At 47.8% G+C, this 20,787-nt stretch overlaps 1 protein-coding gene across 1 annotated transcript in view; it reads right to left on the bottom strand.

Moving 5' to 3' along the window:
• The window catches only part of HAO2 (hydroxyacid oxidase 2), a 208,455-nt gene extending 188,739 nt beyond the window's left edge, over positions 1 to 19,716 (bottom strand). Inside the window, exon 1 of the mRNA XM_086935842.1 lies at positions 19,470 to 19,716. The gene's annotated coding sequence lies outside the window, so the exon portion shown is untranslated. The remainder of the gene's footprint in view (positions 1 to 19,469) is intronic.
• Between the last annotated feature and the right edge of the window lie 1,071 nt (positions 19,717 to 20,787).

Below are 20,787 nucleotides of genomic sequence, written 5' to 3'. Positions count from 1 at the left end.
CGTGACGTTCCTTACATGATGGTCGAAGGACAGTGCGGAATCAAAAAAGACCCCCAGATTTCTGGCTACTTCCACCGAAGGAGGTGGTGCAGGGGTACCCTCTGGCCACCATTTATTTGGGCTGAAGTTGACATTTTTACCCATGGGCAGTATTTCCGTCTTGTTAGCGTTACATTGTAGGTGATTATTTTCCATCCACAAAAAGACATCCGTCAGGCAGTTCTGAAAATTCTGTTCCGCATTGTATAGTTCTTATCTAGGGATACAATCCATTGGGTGTCATCGGCATACAATGTTACTAGTATCCCATATGATTCAATTAAAGTGATGAGGGGCACCATGTAAATATTAAATAACAATGGACTCAAAATGGAGCCTTGCGGAACTCCAGATGTGACCTTTTTTTTCGTTTGAAAGGAAGGGTCCCAATGAAATGGTTTGTGATCTCTCGGATAAGAAAGAATTTATCCAGTCAAGGGCAACCTCTGGAATACCTATTTCTCTCAACCTCCCAATCCATATTTTATGGGAAATGGTGTTAAACGCCGCTGTTAGATCTAGTATTATCAGGACGGCGTTTTTACCTTCATCCTGTAAAAGTTTGATGGACTCAGTGAGTTCGATGAGGGCCGTTTCAGTTGAATGCCTTGGGCGAAAGCCCGACTGCTGAGGATGAAGAATATTATGCGTTTCGACCAAGTTCCTTAGCTCTTGGTAGACCATATGCTCTGTTATCTTTCCAAGAACTGGGAGGAGGGATATTGGTCGAAGATTAGAGAGGTCAGTAATAATTTTGTTTTGTTTTTTCATCAACGATTTGACTACTGCTTTTTTCCAATCGGGGGGGGGGGGACAGTACCTAAATTAATTGAGGCATTGACTATAACATTTATACTGGGGTTAACTATGTCAATTATCTGGAGCAGGATCCGTGGGGGACAGGAGTCAGAGGGCGCCCCTGATTTGCAGGCCATAATGGCTTCGCAAGTTTGTAAAAGAGAAACCGGTTTAAACATGCTAAAAGTGTGGTCTTTTATCTCCATAGTATCACAGTGGCCTTGCATAGAGGGCAAAGGGATGGAAGGGAAATCCCACTGTAGAAGTTTGATTTTCTCCTTAAAGTAATCAGCAATCTGGTTGCAAAAACCTTGAGACGGCGGGATTTCAGACTGGAGGGCTTTCGGGTGTGTGAAGGATTTCACTATGGAGAAAACAGTTTTTTGTTTTTGTTGGGCTTCTTCAATAGCTTTAGTGTAATAGTCCTTCTTGGCAATTTTAATGCTAGAGAAATATGCTTTCCTATGTTTTACATAGAGGACTTTAGCTATCGGGTGATACGTTCACTTTTTTTGCACAATAAATGTGTTTCAGCAAGGGACTGTGTGTACCTTTTCTCCTTTGAGGAGGGGCACTTTGGGGGAACCAGATATTTAATAACTTGCTGCATCCAGGTGTGGAACGTTTTTGAATCCTGGACCACTTCCCCTGACAAGCTGGGAACCTGCGACTGCAGCGGAGGCTTGAGCTTAATACTTTCAGCTACCACCCTCCAATTCAAATTGGATGGGGGCTGCTGGATTGCTTTTACAATTTTCAAAGGGCGAGGCACGCTGATATTGAACGGGATAAAACAATGATCCGTCCAAATTTGCGGGATAGGCATCTGTGTCACCAGAGAGGGGAAGTTAGAGCAAACCCCATCGAGAGTGTGTCCAGCACAGTGCGTGGCGTGGGTCACATTTTGGTGGAGCCAAAAATTTCAAGTGTCTGATAGAAATTAATGGCCTGGGCGTCAATTTTAGGTTCCAATTAAAGGTTGAAGTCACCCAGGATTGTAAAATGTGGATAACGGAGTAGGAGTTGGCCTAAAGATTCTCCCAGGGACTCTAAGAACATGGTTGCACTACCAGGGGGGCGATACATTATGCCTCCAGTGAAGTCCGCGGCCACATTAAGCATGATCGAACAGCCTATGCCTTCAGCACCTTTAAGGAGGCCCAAGTTGAATGTGTGACATTTCAGGGAGTTTCTAATAGCTAAGGACACTCCGCCTCCTCTTCCACTCAGCCTATCCTGTCTAAAAATGGCGTATCCAAGCGGAAGAGCAATCGCTAAATCTGGATTGCTGGAGTCATTGAGCCACGTCTCGGTTATAAAAAGAAAATCTAGATAATAATCAAGGATTAAATCCTTGATATCTTGACTATGGCGGCACATGGAACGAGCATTAACCCTTTCCATGCTGATGACGAGCTCAGCTCGTCATGATGCACGGTTGAGCTGTGCTGATGACGAGCTGAGCTCGTCATGAACAATGGGAAAGTGGGGGCCTGCAGCACAGGAGGGGAAAACACCTAGCAGCCAAGGTGTTAATAAGCCCCCCTTTAAAATTATGAAGACTGGAAGGAGTAGTATCTAGATGGGGCAGAGGGTCAGGTTGGGACCATGGTGTGGTCCACCTACAAGTTCTGCAAGAAAAAGGGTCCCATATCCGACCCATTGGGGTACAGCACAAACACCTACTAGGAAGGTTAAACTTGAGAAGTCAGTTTTGTCGGAATTTGTCCAGCATGGCCTGTACCTGTCGCGGTGCGGACGGGCGCAGACGGGCGCAGACGGGCGCAGACGGGCTTACCTTTAGCCCGCCTTTGGCACGCCCGCTGCGCGTTCGCCACATCCGTGGCTAAGTAGGCGGCAGAAAGTGGAGGGGGGGGGGGCAGCAGTGTGCAACACCCTTAACAACTAGAGCGCTAATCTTCTGGTGGGTCAGGTAAAGTTCCTGGCTCCGCGTTAGCGCTCTAGAGGTGAAAGTCACAGATCAAAATGAGGGGGCAAACAGTGCGAGAAAGCTGACAGCTATTTATATAAAAATGTCCTACGAATTGTGGCGCATGAAATAAAAGTAAGGTTAATTTCTCCTTCTTGTATACACACTGTTGTGTAACCTTAACAGATAATATTCATGGTGCTATAGTGCATCTGGTAATCTGTAACGTCTCTGCTCAACATGAAGTGGCCTGCCAATGCGCAAGATATTTGTCTAAACATAATGGGGGACTCCATTGGCAAACTATTTTATTATTTGCTCTACGCTAGGATAATGTTTGAATTTTATTAACCACATTGTTCCTGTAGTAAGAATACAAACGTTTTTCCCCCTCTTGCCTTTTATATAAACTTTATTCATTCATGTCTTTTTGTTCTTAGCGTTTTTATAGTGATTGACACGCTCGCCCTATTACCACAAATATCCCTAAGACAAATCAGAACCTGACGGTGCAGTGCCGTAAGCTCAATTTTTCAGGTGAGATCACTTATAAACTTATAGAATCGCATCCTTGTTCTCTGCGCACCTTAATGTTTAGTTCTTTTATATCATAAGACACTTTTGCCTTGAACAAAATGGATATCGAAATGCGGCCAGCCCCCATCCTGTGTTTTGCTGCTATAACAACATTACAGTACCGCCCTATAGACAAGCGGTTATTTTTACTGTTAGCTCATACAAAAATGTTATCATCTAATAATTGGCAAGATTCAGTCTTAGTTACCTTCATCTTGGGTATCTAGTTCTTGGCCTATATGCGCTATCTCTTTACACGCTCTGTCTTGAATTCGGTTTCCTCGAAGTCCACTCCAGGGTACTCCCTAATGTAAATTCAAAAACTGTTTTGTTTTTAAAAAATTAGAACTATGACTATGTATGTACCGGCAATTAATAATGTACTTAAGTCTGTAAAAATCTGTATTAAAGACTGTCTATTCTAATTTTAATTTTAGATTAATTATATGATGGTACTTTCCTGACGAAGACACTTGGTGTTGAAACGCGCTGAAGAAACCGTCACTACTTCACCCTTACCATCATTTTTAAATGTTTGTTCATGTCTGTTTAAATTAGTATGTATATGTTTTTTTTAGAAAATATATGCATTTTTTGTGTAATTTGTATTAAGAAAATTATTGAATACTCTGATGATTTTTTTTATGAAAATCGTTTTTTAGTAAAGTGTCATTTTTAATTTGCTGGTTTTCATTACACTTTGCAATTTTGATTTGCCTGGGGTTGTTACTTGTCATTATATTGCTTGCCCTGACCCAGGAAATTGATCCACAATCAGGGGGTCCTTGTTATTTACCATTGTATGGGAGGCATGGCACACAGTGCAATGTCGAATCTTAAGATTTTCAAGACTAGCAGCCTCAGGCGTGTTTTTTGAGTGGTGGAGTACGGAGGGTGGCCTCTAAAGGCCCCTCAGCAATCCAGCTATGTGGGACTTAGTGGATGTGACAGGAGGGCTGGTTGGCCCCCAAGGTCCCAAGGCGACTTCATTCCCCAACAAGAACGTTACTTTATCTGTTGTTTTTTTCAGTAATTATAGTATAAATATATTATATAGTCGCCTGTATGTAGTTATAGTTAGCATCTTGTTTCTAATCGAAAAGCGTTTTTTCTTTTGATAATATCTTTGGTTACGTTTGATGAATCTTTGTGAACTTTTCAAAAGAAGTGCCTCACTGAGATCAGCTCCTGTCTTGAAAGTTTCGGTGTGATTCGTCAGGTGAGAGCCGAAAAAAGAAAAGAGGTTACCAAAACGCGTTTTCCCCATGTTAATTTCCATTGGAACTTTAGACAAAGCTACAGCCCAGACGGATGAATGGAATTACACCAAATTCAGCAAAAAAGTAGGTCTTGGTTCAGGAAGCTTATGTTTTTTGAAATTGTGAAATCTGTTCAGTAGTTGCTGAGAAAATAGAAAAATAAAAATATCTATATCTGAACACCACGGGGGATTTGAGACTCCTCCAGAGCATGTGCTTCATTCAGATTGGCTGCCAACACTCCAAACCAGAAAGTTGTTGGCAGCCACCTTGTGACTCTGCAACAGAGTGACAAGAAAACAGTTTAAAAAAAAGGTAAAAACCAAGAAAAGGGGCAGGGTATAAACACCCGACCCCCTAGGCCTGCTCAGGGGGTCCCACAGGGACCTCTGTGGCCTACAAAAAAGCATTTCTTTGATAAATAACTCACCTGAATTTGCACTGGGTGCACTCATCCGGCCCAAAATAAAAAGAACAAACCGCTGTCTCTCACTCTTAGTTTAATTAAGCCCCCGGATGGGCCAGGTCCCGGGGGCAATCACAAAATATAGTGAGGGGGCCTGCGGGTGACCCCGAAGCCCCAGAGACCGCCACCTCCCCGGGGCCAGGCTGATTATATGCTGAGGGCACATAGCCCCCTGTAGCCACCTCCCCAGGTCTTTATTATAATTAAAAGGTGTGGGGGGGCTTATGCCTCCCACAACGCAGCCCCGGGGGCTTCCACCTCCCCGGGGCTTTAAGAATTAAACCACAGGAGATGTGGAGCCGGCAGGGACCATGGGGGCATTGGGCTTCCCCCACAGTCCCCATCAAAGAGGCCAGGGCCTGGGGGGTGGGGTTCCCGAGCCAAAATATGGGTCAGGGAAAGGATACCTCCCTTTTGTATTTAAAAAAATGACAAATAAATAATAAGGCATGGCATCAAGTGATGGGGTCCCCGGGCCAAAACTGACCTCAGGAGGGGGACCACGCAGCCCCCTCTTTAACGCCTTAACTGCGGTGGTTTTTCCACCGCGGTGCGGGCGTTCTAAAGGGTGGGCGGGGCTGCGTCAGCCACTGGGGAGGGAGTGCTCCCAACGGCCGACGGGAGCACGGAAGGGGTTAAAAAAAGATATTTTTTAAAATAAATATGTTGCCATGCCTCGGGGGATGGAGTCCCCGGGGCCAAAATCGGCCATGGGATGGGGGCCCAGATGCCCCCTTCCTACTTTTTTTTTTTTTTTTTAAAGGAAAATAATGCTCAGGTTCTGGGGATGGGGTGCCCAAAAATAATAAAGGGAAGGGGGGGTCACACAGCCCCCCTTCCAAAAAGCACATTTTACAAAAGCTGGCGTCTTGAGAGAGGCCCCACCCCCTCCCTGCACCATCATGCAAACGCGCCTCCTAGTTAGGGACAAAAGTCCCCTTGAATCCTGAGGCTCCCTGGGGTCCAACTAGCCCACTGGATACCTCTAGTAAGCCCTACACAGTGGGATTGCTGAAAGGTGGTCCAAGGCCATACCCCTTTTTACACCACTCCGCAAACGCGCCTCTTGGCACACTGCTAGTGGGGTGATGAGGTCTCCTTGTGTTCGGAGAACCTCAAGACACAGATGGACTTCATCCCCGAGCAGCAGAATGCCAGGAGGCGCGTTTGCTGTGGGGTGTAAAAAGGGGGCTGTGTGGGGCTTACTGGAGGTACCTGGTTGACTAGTTAACCCCCAAGGACCCTCAGGATTCAAGAGGACTGAATTCCCCAACCCAGATCACGCCAGGACGTGCGTTTGCACAGTGGTGGGGAAAGGGGGCGTGGCCTGCTTTGAGAACTTAGCAATCCTGTTTTGTGGGACTTTCTTCAGGTAATAGGAGGGGTAGTTGGCCCCCAAGATTGACCTTGGGGGCTAACTATCCCTCCTGTCACCTCCAGTAAATCCCTAAGAGGTCTTTGGAGGCCACGCTCATCTTTCTCCACTACTCTGCAAACGAGCCTCCTGGCATAGTACTGGTTAAGGGATGAAGTCCACTTTACTCTTGAGGGAGTTTGGGGCCAAGAAGCCCTTCTAGTACCTCCTGTAAAGCCTACACAGCGGAATACCAGAGCGCTGGTTGGAGGCCCAGACCTCTTTCTCCACTACTCTGTAAACACGACGAACAGTTAAAGATTTGTAATGTGATAGGTCTCATATTTACAAGATTTTGAGCTATTAGGTTTGTAAATCTAAAAGTGTTTCATTGAGGTTTCTTGGAGTGTAGTGGATGTAGGTTGTGTGTAGTGAAATTATGTGGATAGAAAGTTTGTGGTATTTAGTTCATATGAATTACGGCAAGTGGGATTATGTGTTATGAAGAGTAATTATGTGGTTTGGTAGTCTGTGTTATGGAGTAGTAACCTGAGGTTTAGTCTTCCTCCTTTCCATAGAAGCTCAACTATGAACTCACGAGACAAAATAGAAAAGGAATCACTGAGGAGCACTTCTGGACCTAGTCAGAGGTATGAGCAGGGCCCCTGGAATTATGCAACTGTTTGGCTGCACTGACTTTCGCACAATTTTACATTTTCCGCATTAGCCACATAATTCATCATCTACTGCCTAATCTGCAGATTTGAACAAAAAAGCCTTGTTTCTAGCTCAAACGGATCAAACTTTACCAAAAATGCAGCGACAAGTGTTACGGCGTGGTGGAAGGTCCTTTGCAAACATAGAATGGTCACCTGTTGCTTATTACTAAATGTGGGTGTTAAATTGGTACTAATGGTGTGCAAACCACCCTTGCTTCTTTCTGCGCCTCTCTTGCCTCTTTCTGCACCCCTCCTGTCTCTTTCTGCACCTCTGTTTCTTCTTTCTGTACTTCTTCTGTTTCTTTCTGCACCTCTCTTGCCTCTTTCTCCACCTTGTCTCTTTCTGTACCCCTCTTGCCACTGTCTCTAACCCTGTTCCCCCTTTTTGCATCTGTTGCTTCTTTCTGCACTTCTTTGGGCACTTTTTCCACCCATCATCCCTCTTTCTGCACCACTGTTGCTTCTTTCTATACTTCTTTAGCTTCTTTCTGCATCTCTGTCCCTTCTTTCTGCAACCCTTTTGCCTCTTTCTGCGCTGTTCCTTTTTTCTGCATTTCTTTTGCTTCTTTCTGCAACTGTCTTGCTTCTTTCGTATCCTCTTGCCTGTTTCTCCTTCCCCACTTCCTCCTTTCTGCATCTCTGTTGCTTCTTTCTGCATCTCTCTTGCTTCGTTATGCACCCTCTGTGCCTCTCTGCACCCCTCTACCCTCTTTCTGCACTCCTCTTGCCTCTTTCTGTGCCTCTGTTGCTTCTTTCTGCACCTCTTTTGTTTCTTTGTGTACCTCTCTTGCTTCTTTCTGCACCCCTATTGCCTCTTTCTCTACCCCTCCTCCTCAATCATATGCACTCATACACCTATACAGACACCCACACACTGCCACTCATCCATAGAGTTACTTACACACCTAGTCAATCATGCAAAGAATCAATCACACTCCCGTTTATTCACCTATTCAGTTATACACACACCATCTCAATTATTCATACAGATACTAACACATACTTACTCCCTTATACAATCACGGATACAAGCACACACTCATCTATACAGCCACTCTCACATTCACTCACTTTCACATGTAGTCATTTATATACTCCCAACATGCTCATATACTGCCTTTCACATATGCAGTTACTCACACATGTATCACTGAGACATCCATTCACTCACCAACACACCCATAAATATACTCACCCACAGAAACAGCCCTTCACAGATGCACTCTTGAACCGATACACCCAGGGATCACCCATTCATACATCTATGCACAGAGTCACCCCCCCACACACCCACACAGACACTCAGGCACCCATTCAGATACTCAGACAACCAATCAATAACTCATATAGACCCTCATGTATCTACTCACCAACTCATGCAGCCGCTTACAAACCAACTGACAGACTGATACAAACATTCATTTTAGTCAATAACCCATGCATTCAGTAAGACATGTTTAATCACTGACTTATGCAGTCAGTCACACACCTATTAGATGATCCATTCAGACACGTGTACACCCACTCATTCTTCAATACAACTTGGTATATATATATATATATATATATATATGACCTATTGAAACTTTACAGAAACACAGTCACTGGATGATGTCATCTGTGATGTCATTTGAGATGTCATCAGTGATGTCACTGACCATGTCATGAATGATGTGATATGTGACTTCATCATCAGTGCATTGCGGGGGCACGAGTTATAGTTAGCTCAACTAACTATAACCACCAAAGTTCTCTGTTTTTGTACAACTGAAATGTGCAACTAACTACAACATCCCTGAAACCTGAGTTTTTTTCCAGTGAATTTCCAAGATTTTTTAAATGCTAATTTCTAACTAGAACATCCCTGAAACCTATAGTTTTCTCAGTGAATATATGCTAAAAAAAAACAATGGCTAAAATAACATTATGTAATAAACACAAGTCTACTGTCACCTGTACACAGAGTACAAAGATTTATAACATATTCAATAACTCAACACAGCTAGGCACCCACAGCTTCAGTATAGAACCACAGCAGGTCTACAGAATAAAAGACACCCACAGCATCAGTATAGAACCACAGCAAGTCTACATAATCAAAGGCACCCACAGCATCTCTATGCAACCACAGCAGGTCACCAGAAACAACAGCACCCCCAGCATCGACATAGAACCACAGCAGGTCTACAGAATCAAAGGCACCCACAGCATCATTACACAACTGCAGCAGGTCACCAGTGTCAACAGCAACCACAGCATCAGTAGATTACCACAGCAGGTCCCTAGAGTCAACAGAACCCATAGCATCAAACCACAGCAGGTCTTCAGAGTCTACAGCACCCACAGCATCAGTAGATTACCTCAGCAGGTCTCCAGAGTCAACAGCACCCACAACATCAGTACACAACCACAGCAGTTCACCAGAATCAACAGCACCCACAGCATCGGTACACAACCACAGCAGGGCTCTAGAATCAACAGCACCCACCGCATCAGTATAGAACCACAGCAGGTCTACAGAGTCAACAGCACTCACAACATGGGTACACAACCACAGCAGGTCTCCAGAGTCAACAGAACCCACAGCATCAATACAGACCTATAACGGGTCTAAAGAACCCAATGCACCCAGAGCATCAGTATAGAACCACAGTAAGACTACAGAATCAAAGGCACCCTGTTAGAAATTAGATTTCTGGTTGGCTGAGGCTTGCGCCAAAGTCATGCAGAAACCACCACTCTAGTTAGGGCAAGGAAGTTACACTCCAAAGATAACCCCTGCTCACCCCCTTAGCAACGTGACACGAGCAGCAAGGCTAATCCTGGAGGCAATGTGAGTTAAGTATTTGCACAAGCAACTGTCCCCCAGGCCAACTGACCTCTCTGGGGCTGAAACGCCCTGTGTCCAAAATGTCAGGTAGGCAAGGAAGAAGATGCAAGGGCCTATATGAAGCAGCTGCCCACTAAGTGCTGGGCAGCTGTAGAACTGAGACTGGCACCAGCGTGCCTCCTGGCTCTCCTCTGGGGCTAAAATCGATCAATGGGGCCAAAACAACGTGGGAGCCTCAGGAGCCTTGCAGGCTCTAGGACCAAGACAACGGTGCCCCCGTGAGCCTCGTGGGCTCTGAACAAAGATGGCCCCTTGGACCCACGAGGCTCCCGGACCCACAAGTCTTTACTTGTGGGTCCGGGAGCCTCGTGGGCTTGATGAAAATGCGCCCACTGTGGGAGCGGCCCGCTGCCAACCCGTGCCACTCTACCCTCAGGAATGCCCCCTAAATGTGGAAAGTAACGTTGGAGTCCCTCCCTGGGGGACTCGAGAACCATGGCCCCCAGAGCCTCTCGGGGGCTCCGAAGTAAAATATGCCTGGGGGTGTTAGAGCCTCCTGGGCTCTTACGATAATGCCCTCTTCGTTGGAGTCCCGCTCGGGGGACTCGATATACACCACAATGCCCCCTGAGCCTCTAGTGGACTCTGCCACAGAGGAAGTGCTACCCGGAGCTGAGGAGCAACCCACGGGGACGCCCGCACTCACCAGCTGGTTGGGAGGAGGCGACTCCTATCTGCGGCATCTCCCCTCGTCTCCTGTCCTGGGAGGCGGGGCTCACCTCTGCCTCTCCTTCGGTGTCCTGCCTCACTCTGGGCTCTCCAGCAATGGTGGCGTACGCAGGGCTTCCTCTAACCAAGCGGGAAGTCCCGCCCACCGTCAGGCGCAAGGATGCCTGACTTCCGGGTCGCCGCTGGCAGCGCGGCGACCCTCGGGGTTCCTGGTGGTCTCCTTCAGCTGGGCAATGCGGGGTAGGTACCCGCTTAAAAAAATGCGAATATGGGCAAAATATGCCGCAGGCAGTGCGGAGTGGGCACCCGTGCCGCAAGTTAGCAAAAGGGGGATCCCCACGCCGGGTATTCCCTAGTGGACGGCGAGTGCAGCTCAGGGCTGCAGGCAACAACCACAGCGCACCTGGCAAATGGAAAGAAAGTGCTCCCAAGCGCTAGGGGGACAAATCCAGAGCTCCCAGGTGCTGCAGGTACACAGAAGTAGAGCAAAGCGCTCCCCAGCGCTAGTGTCCCTCAAAGTCAAGCAAATGTCCTTCAGGAGGTGGGGGGGGGGGCAAAGGCTGGGTCCAGGGGCCAGCTCACAGGGCCCTTCCGATAGGGAGGCAGTCCCAGTGGCGGTCCTCCTGGCGCACAGCAGCAGCAGGCCCCCTCCAAGATAGGATCAGGCAAGAGAACATTTTGTATGGGGTCACAGCCCCTTCTTATACCCAGAAATCCTTTGTTTGCATGGGTGCAGGCAAGGGGCGAACCAGATACAACTGGTTCCTGAGCACTTTGTTTTGCTCAGCCCCTCTGCCTATTCACAGGATGGGTAGGGTCATCAGTCGCACCACAGGGGGCGGAGCTAGCATTGTGTGGGGGAAAGCCCAGCCCTATTCATTTCCCAGGTGCACCCCTCTCTCACATCACTCATGCAGATCTCCCATTTACCATCGGGGCAGACCCATCCTGACTCATGGATCCAGGCACACCAGCCAGTCACAGCCAATCACAAGCCAGACAGCCAATTTACCTTTTATACCCAGACAGGCCAACTTCTAGAAGTGGCACTTCCAAACTAGGTACATTAACGCCGCACGCAATATCGCGCAGCATTTGATCACACGAGTCCGCACATACCAAAATCGACCTTGCACTCCCTACGCATCAGGAACTACCAGGGACACATACATTCCCCAAGCATTCCTATGGGAGGACAGGCCAACCTCACTACATGCACGCACTTTTACCCTGGGACACAGTGGTAAAGTGTGCAGAAGCCAAAAATCACTAACACCAGGTCACCATTAAAAGCAAAAAGTTTAGGGGTGAACCTGCCAGAAGGGCCAAGCCCAACACACCCACATCATCAGTACACAACCACAGTCGGTCTCCAGAGTCAATAGCACCCAAAGCATCAGTAAAAATTCACAGCAGGTCACCAGTGTCAACAGCGCCCACAGCATCAGTATAGAACCACAGCAGGTCTAAAGAATAAAAGGCACCCACAGCATCAGTACACAACTGCAGCAGGTCTGCAGAGTAAACAGTACCCACAGCACCAGTACAAAACCACAGCAGGTCACGTGTCAACAGCACCCATAGCATCAGTAGATTACCACAGCAGGTTCCTAGAGTCAACAGCACGCACAGCATGAGTAGATTACCACAGCAGGTCTCCAGAGTCAACAGCAACCACAGCATCAATACACAACCACAGCAGGTCTACAGAATCAAAAGGCACCCACAGCATCAGTATAGAACCACAGCAGGTCTCCGGAGTCAACAGCACCCACAGCATTAGTAGAGAACCACAGCAGGTCACCAGAGTCAACAGCACCCACTGCATCAGTACAAAACCACAACAGGTCTCCAGATTCAACAGAACCCACAGCATCAGTGTAGAACCACAGCAGGTCTCCAGAGCCTACAGCATCCACAGCATCACGTAACCAACCGTAGCAGGTCTCTAGAGTCAAACACACTCACAGTATTAGTACAGAAACACAGCAGGTCTACAGAATCAAAGGCACCCACAGCATCAGTATAGAACCGCAGCAGGTCTACAGAATCAAATGCACCCACAGCATCAGTACAGGACTACTCCAGGTCTCCAAAGTCAACAGCACCCACAGCATCAGTACACAACCACAGCTGGTCTACCGAATGAACAGCACCGATAACATCAGTACAAAACCACAACAGGTCTCCAGAGTCAACAGCATAAATACAGAACCGCAGCAGGTCTACAGAATCAAAGGCACCCACAGCATCAGTATAGAACCACAGAAGGTCTACAGAATCAAAGGCACCTGCAGCATCAGTATAAAACCACAGCAGGTCTCCAGAGTCTACAACACCCACAGCATCATGTAACCAACCGTAGCAGGTCTCTAGAGTCAAATGCACCCACAGCATCAGTATAGAACCACAGCAGGTCTACAGAAACGAAGGCACCCACAGCATCAGTATAGAACCACAGCAGGTCTACAGAATCAAAGGCACCCACGGCATCAGTACACAACCACAGCAGGTCAACAGCACCCACAGCATCGGTACACAACCACAGCAGGTCTACAAAGTCAACAGACCCCACAGCATCAGTATAGAACCACAGCAAGTCTACAGAATCAAAGGCACCCACAGCATTAGTATACAACCACAGCCGGTCTCCAGAGTCAACAGCACCCAAAGCATCAGTAAAAAACCACAGCAGGTCACCAGTGTCAACAGCACCCACAGCATCAGTAGATTACCACAGAAGGGCACTAGAGTCAACAGCACCCACAGCATCAGTACCCAACCACAACAGGTCTCCAGAGTCAACAGGACCCACAGCATCAGTAGATTACCACAGAAGGGCACTAGTGTCAACAGCACCCACAGCATCAGTACCCAACCACAACAGGTCTCCAGAGTCAACAGGACCCACAGCATCAGTAGATTACCACAGCAGGTCAGCAGAGTCAACAGCACCCATAGCACCAGTACAAAACCACTGCAGGTCACCAGAGTCAACAGCACCCACCGCATCAGTACACAACCACAACAGGTCTCCAGAGTCAACAGGACCCACAGCATCAGTAGATTACCACAGCGGGGCATCAGAATCAAAGGCACCCACAGCATCAGTATAGAACCATAGCAGGTGTACAGAATCAAAGGCACCCAGAGCATCAGTATAGAACCACAGCAGGTCTCTAGAGTCTACAGCACCCGCAACATCATGTTACCAACTGCAGCAGGTCTCTAGAGTCAAACGCACCCACAGCATTAGTACAGAACCACAGCAGGTTTACAGAATCAAATGCACCCATAGCATCAGTATAGAACCACAGCAGGTCTACAGAATCAAATGCACCCACAGCATCAGTATAGAACAGGGATCTCAATCTGTGGGGCGCGACCCCCAGGTGGGGCGTGGATTTGTGGAAAGGGGGTCGCGTCTTCCCGTTGCACTTCTGCCTGGATCCGGCAACCAAAACGTTTACTCTTCGTTTTGGATTCCGAACAGTGCATCTCAAGGAGCTCTCTGATTGGAGGACATTGACGACTGTCCTCCAATCAGAAAAGCTGCAGGATGCACACCAGAAAATGCCGGGAACTACTGGGGCCATAAATATGCACCTGTGGTGTGTGATGTACTTGCTCACTTTCCTAGACTTCCTTGTTTTTTCGCTTTTTTTTAAGTTATTCGCTTTACGTTTGAATGACATGCATTTCGGCGTAGCGGGAACAGAGAGTGAAATATGCTAATTTTTGACTCATCAGGCTTGGCTCCTTATTTGACCTGCTCTAAAAAAAAAAGAACGACTTTTAATGTGGGACAATAATAAAAGCAATTGGAAGAGGACGTCACTGGCAATATTGCATAATTCATGTCTGAGCCCCTGTGTTCGGTGACTAAAAATGAATTACATTTCTGTAAATTAATCAGATGTGTCCAGGGGTCGTGGGGGCGTTACCGGGTCTTGGTCTGTGTACTTCATCATTTAGCCTCAAACAGTGGTCCACACAGGCGGAATTTAAGATCTTTGAAATAACACTCTCGTTAAAATTGACTTATTTTAAGCCAAACTTAAGACAAAATCCTAACTTCTGTGTATACCAAAAGTAGTAAGTGCATTCTGTGAATACCAAAATAGTAGTAAGTTTAGGATTGAGTCTTAAGTTCATTCTGTGAATCGGGCCCATAATTCTTGGTGCAATATCAACTGTTGAATAGCTAAACACTTATAAGGTCCCAAAGACGAGACCTATTGGCTATGCCAATGCTTGTTTGACTATCATGTGTAGTTGAGCCAAATTTAAACTCATTTTACCTTCTACATTCATATAACTTCCCTTCTCAGTGAATGTTTATTTTCAGTCTTAGCACAATGATTCCACTTTTTTTCCATGACCCTTAATTCTGGCCCAGTTATTGCATTTTTGTATTGTGGTCTGGGGATACTTTGATGGCATATTACTATTTCTTGGCACGTCAAACTTGATACTGATATTAATACTATTACCCTTAAAGCAACTATTCCTACTGCTCCAACTGCTCTGACTGCTACACCTAATTTCACTCCTGCCAGTGCTACACAGCTACAAGAACTACCACAAATCATATCAGAGGGGCTCCGCTACATACCTTTGGATATTTTTTCAGGAAAAATCATTTCAGGTTGGCAACATTTATAGGTAATTTTGCCAAGTCCTACTAACCTTGTAGTCTCCTTCAAAAACAAATCTATGAACTTTGACCTCCTGTGCACCATGCTAGGCCCTAAACACGATGTAAGTGACAATGTTGAAAATGGGTTCTGCCTTAGTTTGCAGAGGTGAATGGCATCTGTTTACCTGCCTTTGTTCTGTAAATGGTGGCACTGTCACATGATTACAATTTCCTCGACATGCAGCTCACTGGAAAATGAGCAATTCTGATACATTACCTTTGGCTGGTGTCCTTTGTTAAACTTTATTCTTAGCTCATCTGAGGCCTCCTGTCCACCCTCATCACCACCCTGACCAAGCAGCTGGGGAGGGGCCTAATATGGCAGTCCTGTTTAGTGGGCAGCCTCCTGTAAACTCTCTCTCGTCATCAGTTTCTTTGATTCGTGGTGGCAATTGAGTGCCTGTTCTTTACCAAGGGTTGTTGTTCCAAACCCTACTTTCTCAGCTGCTGTTTCAAGAGGTTTTCTTACTTGGGGTTGCAGCCCAGTAACGTCAAGTTAATGTATCCATATAATAAGGTCACCTGGGATGGGGTGATTAGTGGCTGTATTTATTGGTAGCTGCAGCCTAAGGTGGACACCGCTCCACCCTGTTTCAAGAGGATGCAAAAATACATCCACAAATTGACAGTCTCTCTGGAGAAAAACAGGCACACCCATCACATTAGTTCAGAAATGTGTTATCAAGTTTTGTCAATTATGTTTTGTTTAGGAAAAATAGAGTATAGTTGTGCATTTTGGGGCAATTCTTTTTGTAGAATTTTTGTCTGAACTGTGTAGTAAGTCTGTGACTCTGAACTACTACAATCACCCACAAACCTTTAGTTTGCTAAAGACTGTTTAATAATATTTCCCCTCTGTAAAAATGATTTGCCATCAAACTGAGGGTGTTTGTGGTTGTCGGTGATGAGGAGTTCCAAGTTCTCGAACAAAAATTCAGGAGGCTGGAAATTTTGACAGGGGGGACTCAGGATCCAAAGGTTTGAAGACCTATGGTATAGAACGACTGCAAGTCTACAGAATCAAAGGCACCCACAGCATCAGTACACAACTGCAGCATGTCTCCAGAGCCAACAGGACCCACAGCATCGCTACACAACTGCAGCCGATCTCCAGAACCAACAGGACCCACAGCATCGCTACACAACTGCAGCCGATCTCCAGAACCAACAGGACCCACAGCATCACTACACAACTGCAGCCGGTCTCCAGAGTCAACAGCACCCACAGCATCAGCGTAGAACTACAGCAAGTCTACAGAATCAAAGGCACCCACAGCATTGGTACACAACCACAGCCGGTCCCCCGAGTCAACAGCACCCAAAACATCAGTAAAAAACCACAGCAGGTCACCAGTGTCAACAGTACCCACAGCATCAGTAAATTACCACAGAAGGTCACTAGAGTCAACAGCACCCACAGCACCAGTACAGAACCACAACAGGTCTCCAGAGTCAACAGGACCCACAGCATCAGTAGATTACCACAGCGGGTCATCAGAATCAAAGGCACCCACAGAATCAGTACACAACCGCAGCAGGTCAGAAGAGTCAACAACACCCATAACGCCAGTACAAAACCACTGTAGGTCACCAGAGTCAACAGCACCCACAGCATCAGTACAAAACCACAACAGGTCTCCAGAGTCAACAGGACCCACAGCATCAGTAGATTACCACAGCGGGTCATCAGAATCAAAGGCACCCACAGCATCAGTATAGAACCACAGCAGGTCTACAGAATCAAAGGCACCCACAGCACCAGTATAGAACCACAGCAAGTCTACAGAATCAAGGGCACCCACAGCATCAGTATAGAACCACAGCAGGTCTACAGAATCAAAGGCACCCACAGCATCACATACTAACTGTAGCAGGTCTCTAGAGTCAAACGTACCCACAGCATCCATATAGAACCACAGCAGGTCACCAGAGTCAACAGAACCCACAGCATCAGTATAGAACAACAGGAAGTCTATAGAATCAAAGGCACCTACATCATTAGTACACAACCACAGCCACTCTCCAGACTCAATAGCACCCAAAGCATCAGTAAAAAACCACAGCCGGTCTTCAGTGTCAACAGTACCCACAGCACCAGTACAAAACCACAGCAGGTCAGCAGAGTCAACAGCACCCATAGCACCAGTACAAAACCACTGCAGGTCACCAGAGGCAAAAGCACCCACAGCATCAGTAGATTACCACAGCGGGTCATCAGAATCAAAGGCACCCACAGCATCAGTATAGAACCGCAGCAGGTCTACAGAATCAACGGTACCCACAGCATCAGTACACAACCACAGCAGGTCACCAGAGTCAACAGCACCCACAGCATCAGTACACAACCACAGCAGGTCTACAAAGTCAACAGAACCCACAGCATCAGTATAGAACAACAGGAAGTCTATAGAATCAAAGGCACCTACATCATTAGTACAGAACCACAGCCACTCTCCAGAGTCAATAGCACCCACAGCATCAGTAGATTACCACAGCAGGTCATCAGAATCAAAGGCACCCACAGCATCAGTATAGAGCCGCAGCAGGTCTATAGAATCAAAGGTACCCACAGCATCAGTATAGAACCACAGCAGGTCTACAGAATCAAAGGTACCCACAGCATCAGTATAGAACCACAGCAGGTCTACAGAATCGAAGGCACACACAGCATCAGTATAGAACCACAGCAAGTCTACAGAATCAAAGCCACCCACTGCATAAGTATAGAACCACAGCAGGTCTACAGAATCGAAGGCACACACAGCATCAGTATAGAACCACAGCAGGTCTACAGAATCAAAAGGCACCCACAGCATCAGTATAGAACCACTGCAGGTCACCGGAGTCAACAGCACCCACAGCATCAGTATAGAACCACAGCAGGTCTACAGAATCAAAAGGCACCCACAGCATCAGTATAGAACCACTGCAGGTCACCGGAGTCAACAGCACCCACAGCATCAGTAGAGAACCACAGCAGGTCTACAGAATCAACAGAACCCACAGCATCAGTATAGAACCACAGCAAGTCTACAGAATCAAAGCCACCCACTGCATAAGTATAGAACCACAGCAGGTCTACAGAATCGAAGGCACACACAGCATCAGTATAGAACCACAGCAGGTCTACAGAATCAAAAGGCACCCACAGCATCAGTATAGAACCACTGCAGGTCACCGGAGTCAACAGCACCCACAGCATCAGTAGAGAACCACAGCAGGTCTACAGAATCAACAGAACCCACAGCATCAATACAGACCCACAGCAAGTCTGCAGAATCAAAGGTATCCACAGCATTAGTACACAACCACAGCCGGTCTCCAGAGTCACAGCATCCACAATATTAAAAGAGAACAGCAGATGGTCTTCAGAGTCAACAGCTTCCACAGCATCAGTACAGACCCACAGCAGGTCTACAGAGTCAACAGAACCCACAGCATCAATACACAACTACACCAGGTGTCAAGAGTCAGCAGGCCCCACAGCTTCAGTAGTTTACCACAGCAGGTCTCCAGAATAAAGGGGACAAGGAAAAAATGTACAAAAAAGCAACTCTCTAGGAGCCGAACACGCCATGCTTTAGCTGAATGTGCCACAGAGGACACGCCAGCCGGCACCTGTGGGTTCCAGGGGACTTCATTAATTCTCGGTCATCAAAATACGAATGTACATCGTTTGCCGCTTTTGTTTCAATGTAAATGCATCTCTCTTGCACCTGTGTTTGAAGGAGAAGTGTGGCTCACTGGTTAGAGCAGGCAGACCCGGAAGCTGAGGTCAGACCCGGGACCAGGGTTCAATTCCCGACGCGGCAGGGTCTTGAGCTCAAATGTCCACGGACTCGATAATTCTCGCTCCGGTGCCTTCTCGACTCACGGGTTCTCACTCTGCAACTCTGGGCATTAAGCTTGCTTAATCTCCACAACGGCCCCCTGCGGCGGGATGCCTGGCTTTCACCTTGGGGATGCCTTGTAGGGGCTATCTCACAGGGAAAAGCCAGGACGGGTTCCCAAGGCAAGCGCCGGGAAACCTCCGGGTAGCTGAAGGGGGTACTTGGGCAGTGGGCACTCACCTCTCCTCCAAGTCCAAGGCGTCCAGCCTGCGGTGTCCAGCGGTCGGTGGGACTCCTCCCACGCCTAGCCCCCCTTGCAGCTGCAGGGGCCCCGAGTGCAGTGAGCAGCTCCCAGTGACAGCCTCGTGGCGCAGAGGCCTGCTGCTGGGTTATTTACTCTGTATGGCGCGGAGCGCACAGCCAGGAGGGGGTTAAACGCCACCCTTTGTCCCCTGCTGCTGAGTTTGTGCTGCTACTGGCCCAGGGCGAGGAGGGGGCCCTGGGTGGCACAACCACCCCTGGCCTGGGTGGGGGCGGGGCTCCCCGTGCGCCCTGGTGAGCTGCCCTGTCAGCAGGTGCCCCCTCCCCCACGAGCCTCTCTCCTGGCACAAAGCTTTTGGGCCCTGTCTCTCCTGGTTTGTGAGTGTCCTGCCCCCACCCCCGGGATCCCCTTCGGTGTTTGGGTACAAACGGAAGAGGCACATTCACTGAGGGGGGCCCTTTTAGCTTGAAGACATCCGAGCAAAAGTACTGAATACTATTCCCATGTAAAGGCGGTGGCAGCAGCTCTCAGAGGCGGGTGACAACCACCGCGGGTTCAGCCTCTTTGGGGCTTGTCGGGGGCAGTGGCGCGGGGCACGCGGCTGATGCTGAATACAGGCCCCTGTACCACTCGAGCCCACGTCACTGGAGCGCCACCTATCCAGCCCGAGCTGCCATTGACCCAATCATTGCATCCTGGGAGATGTAGTTTTGGTTCAGGTCACCGGATAACTAAGATTGGTAAAGAGAAAGTGTAAGACTAGAAACGTCATGTCCTAATCTTAACCTTGAACAACAGAAACTGCAGCCCCGCCCCCACCCTTACCCTCCACCAAATATCGCAGGAAGATCTAATCCTCAGCCCACACCCACACAGTCTTCATGGAACTTCTATGGGTAGAGCTGTCTCCACCCGGTCACTTCAGAGTCTGAAATCCAGCCAATGGGATGCAGGAAATGCACTTCCATTGCGTGTGACCGTGTCCTGTCCTCGTCCTGAATGTGCAGGGCTCTCTCTCTCTCCTTCTCTCTCCCCCATCTCTCCCTCACTCTTTCTCTCTCCTCCCTGTGTCTCTCTCTCTTTCATTCCCACGGCTCTCTCTCTCCTTCTCTCTCTCTCTCTCTCTCTCTCTCTCTCTCTCTCTCTCTCTCTCTCTCTCTCTCTCTTCCCCTCTCTCTCCCCCGTCTCTCTCTCTCTCTCTCTTTCTCTCTCTCTCTCTCCTCCTGTCTCTCTCTATCTCACTCTCTCTCTCTCTCTCTCTCTCTCTCTCTCACTCTTTCTCTCTCTCACTCTTTC

This window comes from Lissotriton vulgaris, chromosome 8, assembly GCF_964263255.1.
Source record: "Lissotriton vulgaris chromosome 8, aLisVul1.2, whole genome shotgun sequence".
NCBI lineage: Eukaryota > Metazoa > Chordata > Amphibia > Caudata > Salamandridae > Lissotriton > Lissotriton vulgaris.
This window is presented reverse-complemented; position numbering and strand designations above follow the sequence as displayed.